Raw genomic sequence first — 7,500 nt, forward strand, 5'->3', positions numbered from 1 at the left:
TGGAAAAACACACAAACATAATGCATATAAAACATAGAAATGCACAGAGGGAGGGAGGGAGGGAGGCAGGGAGGGAGGGAGGGAGGGAGGGAGGGAGGGAGGGAGGGAGGGAGGGAGGGAGGGAGGGAGGGAGGGAGGGAGGGAGGGAGGGAGGAGGGAGGGAGGCAGGGAGGGAGGGAGGGAGGGAGGGAGGGAGGGAGGCAGGGAGGGAGGGAGGGAGGCAGGGAGGGAGGGAGGGAGGGAGGGGGAGGGGGAGGCAGGGAGGCAGGGAGGCAGGGAGGGAGGGAGGGAGGGAGGGAGGGAGGGAGGGAGGGAGGGAGGGAGGGAGGGAGGGAGGGAGGCAGACAGGCAGACAGGCAGACAGGCAGGCAGACAGACAGACAGACAGGCAGACAGGCAGACAGGCAGACAGACAGACAGGCAGACAGGCAGGCAGACAGACAGACAGGCAGACAGGCAGACAGGCAGGCAGACAGGCAGACAGGCAGGCAGACAGGCAGACAGACAGACAGACAGACAGGCAGACAGACAGGCAGACAGACAGACAGGCAGACAGGCAGGCAGACAGGCAGAGACAGGCAGACAGGCAGACAGGCAGACAGGCAGACAGACAGACAGGCAGACAGACAGACAGACAGACAGACAGACAGACAGACAGACAGACAGACAGGCAGGCAGACAGGCAGACAGGCAGACAGACAGACAGGCAGACAGGCAGACAGGCAGACAGACAGACAGACAGACAGGCAGACAGACAGACAGACAGACAGGCAGACAGGCAGACAGACAGACAGGCAGACAGACAGACAGACAGAGACAGACAGACAGACAGACAGACAGACAGACAGACAGGCAGACAGACAGACAGACAGACAGACAGGCAGACAGACAGACAGGCAGACAGACGGACAGACAGACAGGCAGACAGACGGACAGGTGGACGGAAGGAAGATATCAGATATCACAGGACCATTTGGAAGGCTAGTTGAAGTGAAGCATGTATCCATGATATCATGTATTAATGTATATCATGTATTAATGTATATCATGTATTCCTGTATATCATGTATTAATGTATATCATGTATTAATGTATATCATGTATTAATGTATATCATGTATTAATGTATATAATGTATTCCTTTATTTTATTGATTCCTTTATATCATGTATATAATGTATTCCTTTTAACGGGATCCTGTTAAAGATAGGCAGAATACTGCCCCCTTTGGAGGAATTGCGTGCCCATAGTAAACAGGAAAAAAATCTGTCAAAAATTGCTAATATATGCATAGAAAACACTCTAAAGCTTCTAAAACCGTTCAAATTATGTCTGTATGTAAAGCAGAACTCTCAGGGCAGCCATTCTCCCAAACTCTCTCTTGTCATCAGAAAAGTTGGGCCAACTTTGACGTCATCGCCCCCACCCTTCCCAACCAGCTACGGATCTGGGAACAGTTTCTATCTCTTCAGTGGGATGTCTCCTTTCAATGGGGCGTTTCATTGTGAGAATCGCGCGCTCCCTCGCCCTTTGGCGGGCTAAAACCTTCGGGTCACGCGAAAATACATGCACTTCCATGCGCGCGTTGCGTCTGGAGCTCTCTTTGTTCCAGGTTTCACCAAACGATGTCAGTTTATCTGTTCGAGCTGATAATTGTTTTGCACGTTTAGAACATCCTAAAGCTTGATTCTGCACTTAGTTTGACCAGTTTAGTCGACATATAATATGTAATTTTGAAGTTTTGATGCGCATCCACTAGAATTTTGGCTGCATTTCAGCCGGAATTTGTCGCGTTTGATAACCCAAAGACACAGACTTCAAAACCAAACACAGTTTTTGGTAAGTATGACTCCTTCCACGGCTTCTGATCGAAGAACATCAAAGGTAAGGGAATATTTATGTGGTAATTTTGTGTTTCTGTGGACTCAAACATAGAGGAGACATAATGCTAATTTCTGAGCGCCGTCTCATATTATAGCCTAGTGAACGAACTCTGTAACGTTAAAAATAAATGTAACACAGCGGTTGCATTAAGAAGAAGTGTATCTTTCTAACTATATGTAGAACTTGTATATTTAGTCAAAGTTTATGATGTGTATTGCTTGTTATCTGACTTATCTGGCGGAGCTATCATCATTTCTCCGGACATTTGAGTAGCATTTTTTGAACATGGCGTCATTGTAAACAGAGATTTATGGATATAAATTGCATATTATTGAAAAAAACATAAATGTACTGTGTAACATGTCCTATTACTGTCATCTGATGAAGATTTTCAAAAGGTTAGTGAATTATTTTTCTTTTAATCCTGCGGTTGTTGATTGCATATTTTGTTCAACTTGGCTATTCAAATTAGCTGTGTCTTTGGTGGTGGTTTGACATAAATATGTGCTATGTTTTCGCCGTAAAACATTTTAGAAATCTGACTTGCTGGCTAGATGAACAAGGTGTTTATCTTTCATTTGAGCTATTGGACTTGTTAATGTGTGGAGGTTAAATATTTCTAAGAATATTTTTGCATTCCGTGCGCCACCGTTCCAGCTGAACGTGGGAGGGGTCGTTCCCAAAAGGGAACCCTATCCCGTCAACAGGTTTTAATGTATATAATGTATTCCTTTATTTTATCTATTCCTGTATATCATGTATATCATTTATATAATTTATTCATGTATTCCTGTATATCATGTATATCATTTATATAATTTATTCATGTGTTCCTGTATATCATGTATATCATTTATATAATTTATTCATGTATTCCTGTATATCATGTATATCATTTATATAATTTATTCATGTATTCCTGTATATCATTTATATAATTTATTCATGTGTTCCTGTATATCATGTATATCATTTATATAATTTATTCATGTATTCCTGTATATCATGTACATCATAAATATGATTTAATAATGTATTCCTGTATATCATGTATATGATTTATTAATGTATATCATGTATTCGTGTATATAATGTATATCACGTATATATTGTATTCGTGTATATAATGTATATCACGTATATATTGTATTCGTGTATATAATGTATATCACGTATATATTGTATTCGTGTATATAATGTATATCACGTATATCATGTATTCATGTATATAATGTATTTCATGTTTTCATGGATATCAGATATTCCTGTATATCATGTCCACTACCGTTCAAAAGTTTGGGGTCAATTAGAAATGTCCTTTCTTTTGAAAGAAAAGCACATGTTTTGTTCATTAAAATAACATTGAGGCAGAGTTGCAAAGAAAAAGCCATATTTCAGACTGACCAATAAAAAGAAAAGATTGAGATGGGCAAAAGAACACAGACACTGGACAGAGGAACTCTGCCTAGAAGGCCAGCATCCCGGAGTTGCCAATTCACTGTTGACGTTGAGACTGGTGTTTTGCGGGTACTATTTAATGAAGCTGCGAGTTGAGGACTTGTGAAGCGTCTGTTTCTCAAACTAGACACTCTAATGTACTTGTCCTCTTGCTCAGTTGTGCACCGGGGCCTCCCACTGCTCGTTATATTTTGGTTAGAGCCAGTTTGCACTGTTCCTTGAAGGGAGTAGTACACAGCGTTGTATGAGATCTTCAGTTTCTTGGCAATTTTTCACATGGAATAGCCTTCATTTCTCAGAACAAGAATAGACTGACGAGTTTCAGAAGAAAGTTATTTGTTTCTGGCCATTCTGAGCCTGTAATCGAACCCACAAATGCTGATGCTCCAGATACTCAACTAGTCTAAAGAAGGCCAGTTTTATTGCTTCTTTTATCAGGACAACAGTTTTCAGATGTGCTAACATAATTGCAAAAGGGTTTTCTAATGATCAATTAGCCTTTTAAAATGATAAACTTGGATTAGCTAGCACAACGTGCCATTGAAACACAGGAATGATGTTTGCTGATAATGGGCCTCTGTACACCTATGTAGATATTCCATAAAAAATCTGCCGTTTCAAGCTACAATAGTCATTCACAACATTAACAATGTCTACATTGTATTTCTTATCAATTTGATGTTATTTTAATGGACAAAAAATTTGATTTTCTTTCAAAAACAAGGACATTTCTAAGTGACCCCAAACTTTTGAACAGTAGTATATGTTGAAGAGGGTGGGGCTTAAGCTGCATCCCTGTCTCACCCCACGGCCCTGTGGAAAGAAATGTGTGTTTTCTTTGCCAATTTTAACCGCACACTTGTTGTTTGTGTACATGGATTTTATACTGAGTATGTTTTTTTTTTAAATCAACAGAGCATGAGAAGACTTTGCCTTTGTTTTTGTTTGTTTGTTTGTCAATTAGGGTGTGCAGGGCGAATACGTGGTCTGTCGTACGGTAATGTCCCTCATTTGTGAGTGTACAGCAAAGCGTACAGCTTGTTAGAGAACATTCATGCACAGACACTACTACACTGCACAGAAAATAGGAGGCATCTTCCACACTACGTAATAGATGAACGGATGAACTGTAATACTGTTTAATATGTGTAATACTGTAATACTGTCATTTGAAAATAATGAACAAGAAAGACTTTTTTGATTGAAATGCTCCCCCTTTTCCTCTCTCTCCCCCTTTTCCTCTCTCCCCCTTTTCCTCTCTCCCCCTTTTCCTCTCTCCCCCTTTTCCTCTCTCCCCCTTTTCCTCTCTCCCCCTTTTCCTCTCTCTCCCCCTTTTCCTCTCTCCCCCTTTTCCTCTCTCTCCCCCTTTTCCTCTCTCCCCTTTTCCTCTCTCCCCCTTTTCCTCTCTCCCCTTTTCCTCTCTCCCCCTTTTCCTCTCTCTCCCCCTTTTCCTCTCTCTCCCCCTTTTCCTCTCTCCCCCTTTTCCTCTCTCTCCCCCTTTTCCTCTCTCTCCCCCTTTTCCTCTCTCTCCCCCTTTTCCTCTCTCTCCCCTTTTCCTCTCTCCCCCTTTTCCTCTCTCTCCCCCTTTTCCTCTCTCTCCCCCTTTTCCTCTCTCTCCCCCTTTTCCTCTCTCTCCCCCTTTTCCTCTCTCCCCCTTTTCCTCTCTCTCCCCCTTTTCCTCTCTCTCCCCCTTTTCTCTCTCTCCCCTTTTCCTCTCTCTCCCCCTTTTCCTCTCTCCCCCTTTTCCTCTCTCTCTCTCTTTTCCTCTCTCTCTCTTTTCCTCTCTCTCTCTCTTTTCCTCTCTCTCTTGTTTCTCTCTCTCTCTCTTTTCCTCTCTCTCTCTTTTCCTCTCTCTCTCTCTTTCCTCTCTCTCTCTCTTTTCCTCTCTCTCTTTTCCTCTCTCTCTCTTTCCTCTCTCTCTCTTTTCCTCTCTCTCTCTTTTCCTCTCTCTCTCTCTTTTCCTCTCTCTCTCTTTTCCTCTCTCTCTCTTTTCTCTCTCTCTCTTTTCCTCTCTATAAATCTTTTCCTCTCCTTTTCCTCTCTCTCTCTTTCCTCTCTCTCTCTTTCCTCTCTCTCTCTCTTTTCCTCTCTCTCTCTCTTTTCCTCTCTCTCTCTCTTTTTTCTCTCTCTCTTTTCCTCTCTCTCTCTCTTTTCCTCTCTCTCTCTTTTCCTCTCTCTCTCTCTTTCCTCTCTCTCTCTTTTCCTCTCTCTCTCTCTTTTCCTCTCTCCCCCTTTTCTCTCTCTCTCTATTTTCCTCTCTCTCTCTCTTTTCCTCTCTCTCTCTTTTCCTCTCTCTCTCTTTTCCTCTCTCTCTCTTTTCCTCTCTCTCTCTTTTCCTCTCTCTCTCTTTTCTCTCTCTCTCTCTTTTCCTCTCTCTCTCTTTCTCTCTTCTCTTTCCTTTTCCTCTCTCTCTCTTTTCCTCTCTCTCTCTTTTCCTCTCTCTCTCTTTTTCTCTCTTTTCTCTCTCTCTTTTTTCCTCTCTCTCTCTTTTCCTCTCTCTCTGTTTTATTCTCTCTCTCTCTCTTTTCTCTCTCTCTCTCTCTTTTCCTCTCTCTCTCTTTTTCTCTCTCTTTTTCCTATTCCTCTCTCTCTTTTCCTCTCTCTCTCTTTTCCTCTCTCTCTCTTTTCCTCTCTCTCTCTTTTCCTCTCTCTCTCTTTTCCTCTCTCTCTCTTTTCTCCTCTCTCTCTCTTTTCCTCTCTCTCTCTTTTCCTCTCTCTCTCTTTTCCTCTCTCTCTCTCTTTTCCTCTCTCTCTCTTTTCCTCTCTCTCTCTTTTCCTCTCTCTCTCTTTTCCTCTCTCTCTCTTTTCCTCTCTCTCTCTCTTTTCTCTCTCTCTCTCTTTTCCTCTCTCTCTCTTTTCTCTCCTCTCTCTTTTCTCTCTCTCTCTTCTTCTCTCTCTCTCTCTCTTTTCTCTCTCTCTCTTTTCCTCTCTCTCTGTTTTCCTCTCTCTCTCTTTTCCTCTCTCTCTCTTGTTCTCTCTCTCTCTCTCTTTTCCTCTCTCTCTCTTTTCCTCTCTCTCTCTTTTCCTCTCTCTCTCTTGTTCTCTCTCTCTCTTTTCCTCTCTCTCTCTTTTCCTCTCTCTCTCTTGTTCTCTCTCTCTCTCTTTTTCCTCTCTCTCTCTCTCTCTCTTTTCATCTCTCTCTCTTTCCTCTCTCTCTCTTTTCCTCTCTCTCTCTTTTCCTCTCTCTCTCTCTCTCTCTCTTTTCATCTCTCTCTCTTTTCCTCTCTCTCTTTTTCCTCTCTCTCTCTTTTCCTCTCTCTCTCTCTTTTCCTTTCTCTCTCTTGTTCTCTATCTCTCTCTTTTCCTCTCTCTCTCTCTCTTTTCCTCTCTCTCTCTTTCCTCTCTCTCTCTTTTCCTCTCTCTCTCTTTTCTCTCTCTCTCTTTTCCTCTCTCTCTCTCTTTTCCTCTCTCTCTCTTGTTCTCTATCTCTCTCTTTTCCTCTCTCTCTCTCTTTTCCATTCTCTCTCTCTTTTTCTCTCTCTCTCTCTTTTCCTCTCTCTCTCTTTTCTCTCTCTCTCTTGTTCTCTATCTCTCTCTTTTCTCCTCTCTCTCTCTTTTCCTCTTTCTCTCTCTTTTCCTCTCTCTCTTGTTCTCTCTCTCTCTTGTCTCTCTCTCTCTCTCTTTTCCTCTCTCTCTCTTTTCCTCTCTCTCTCTTGTTCTCTCTCTCTCTCTCTTGTTCTCTCGCTCTCTCTTTTCCTCTCTCTCTCTTTTCCTCTCTCTCTCTTGGTCTCTCTCTCTCTCTCTCTTTTCCTCTCTCTCTCTTTTCTCTCTCTCTCTCTCTTGTTCTCTCTCTCTCTCTTTTTCTCTCTCTCTCTTTTCCTCTCTCTCTTGTCTTGTTCTCTATCTCTCTCTTTTCCTCTCTCTCTCTTTTCCTCTCTCTCTCTTGTTCTCTCTCTCTCTCTCTTTTCCTCTCTCTCTCTTGTTCTCTCTCTCTCTCTTTTCTCTCTCTCTCTTGTTCTCTTTTCTCTCTTTCCCTCTCTCTCTCTTGTTCTCTCTCTCTCTTTTCTTCTCTCTCTCTTGTTCTCTCTCTCTCTTTTTGTTCTCTCTCTCTTTGTTCTCTCTCTCTCTTTTCCTCTCTCTCTTGTTATCTCTCTCTCTTTTCCTCTCTCTCTCTTTTCCTCTCTTTTGTTCTCTCTCTCTTGTTCTCTTTCTCTCTCT

General features: G+C 42.5%; 1 protein-coding gene across 1 annotated transcript in view; it reads right to left on the reverse strand.

Annotated features, from left to right (window-relative positions):
* LOC112266187 (metabotropic glutamate receptor 5-like) overlaps positions 1–7,500 on the reverse strand; it is a 136,103-nt gene that overhangs the window by 39,915 nt on the left and 88,688 nt on the right. The window lies entirely within an intron of this gene.

This window comes from Oncorhynchus tshawytscha, linkage group LG13, assembly GCF_018296145.1.
Source record: "Oncorhynchus tshawytscha isolate Ot180627B linkage group LG13, Otsh_v2.0, whole genome shotgun sequence".
In the NCBI taxonomy this organism is placed as follows: Eukaryota; Metazoa; Chordata; class Actinopteri; order Salmoniformes; family Salmonidae; genus Oncorhynchus; species Oncorhynchus tshawytscha.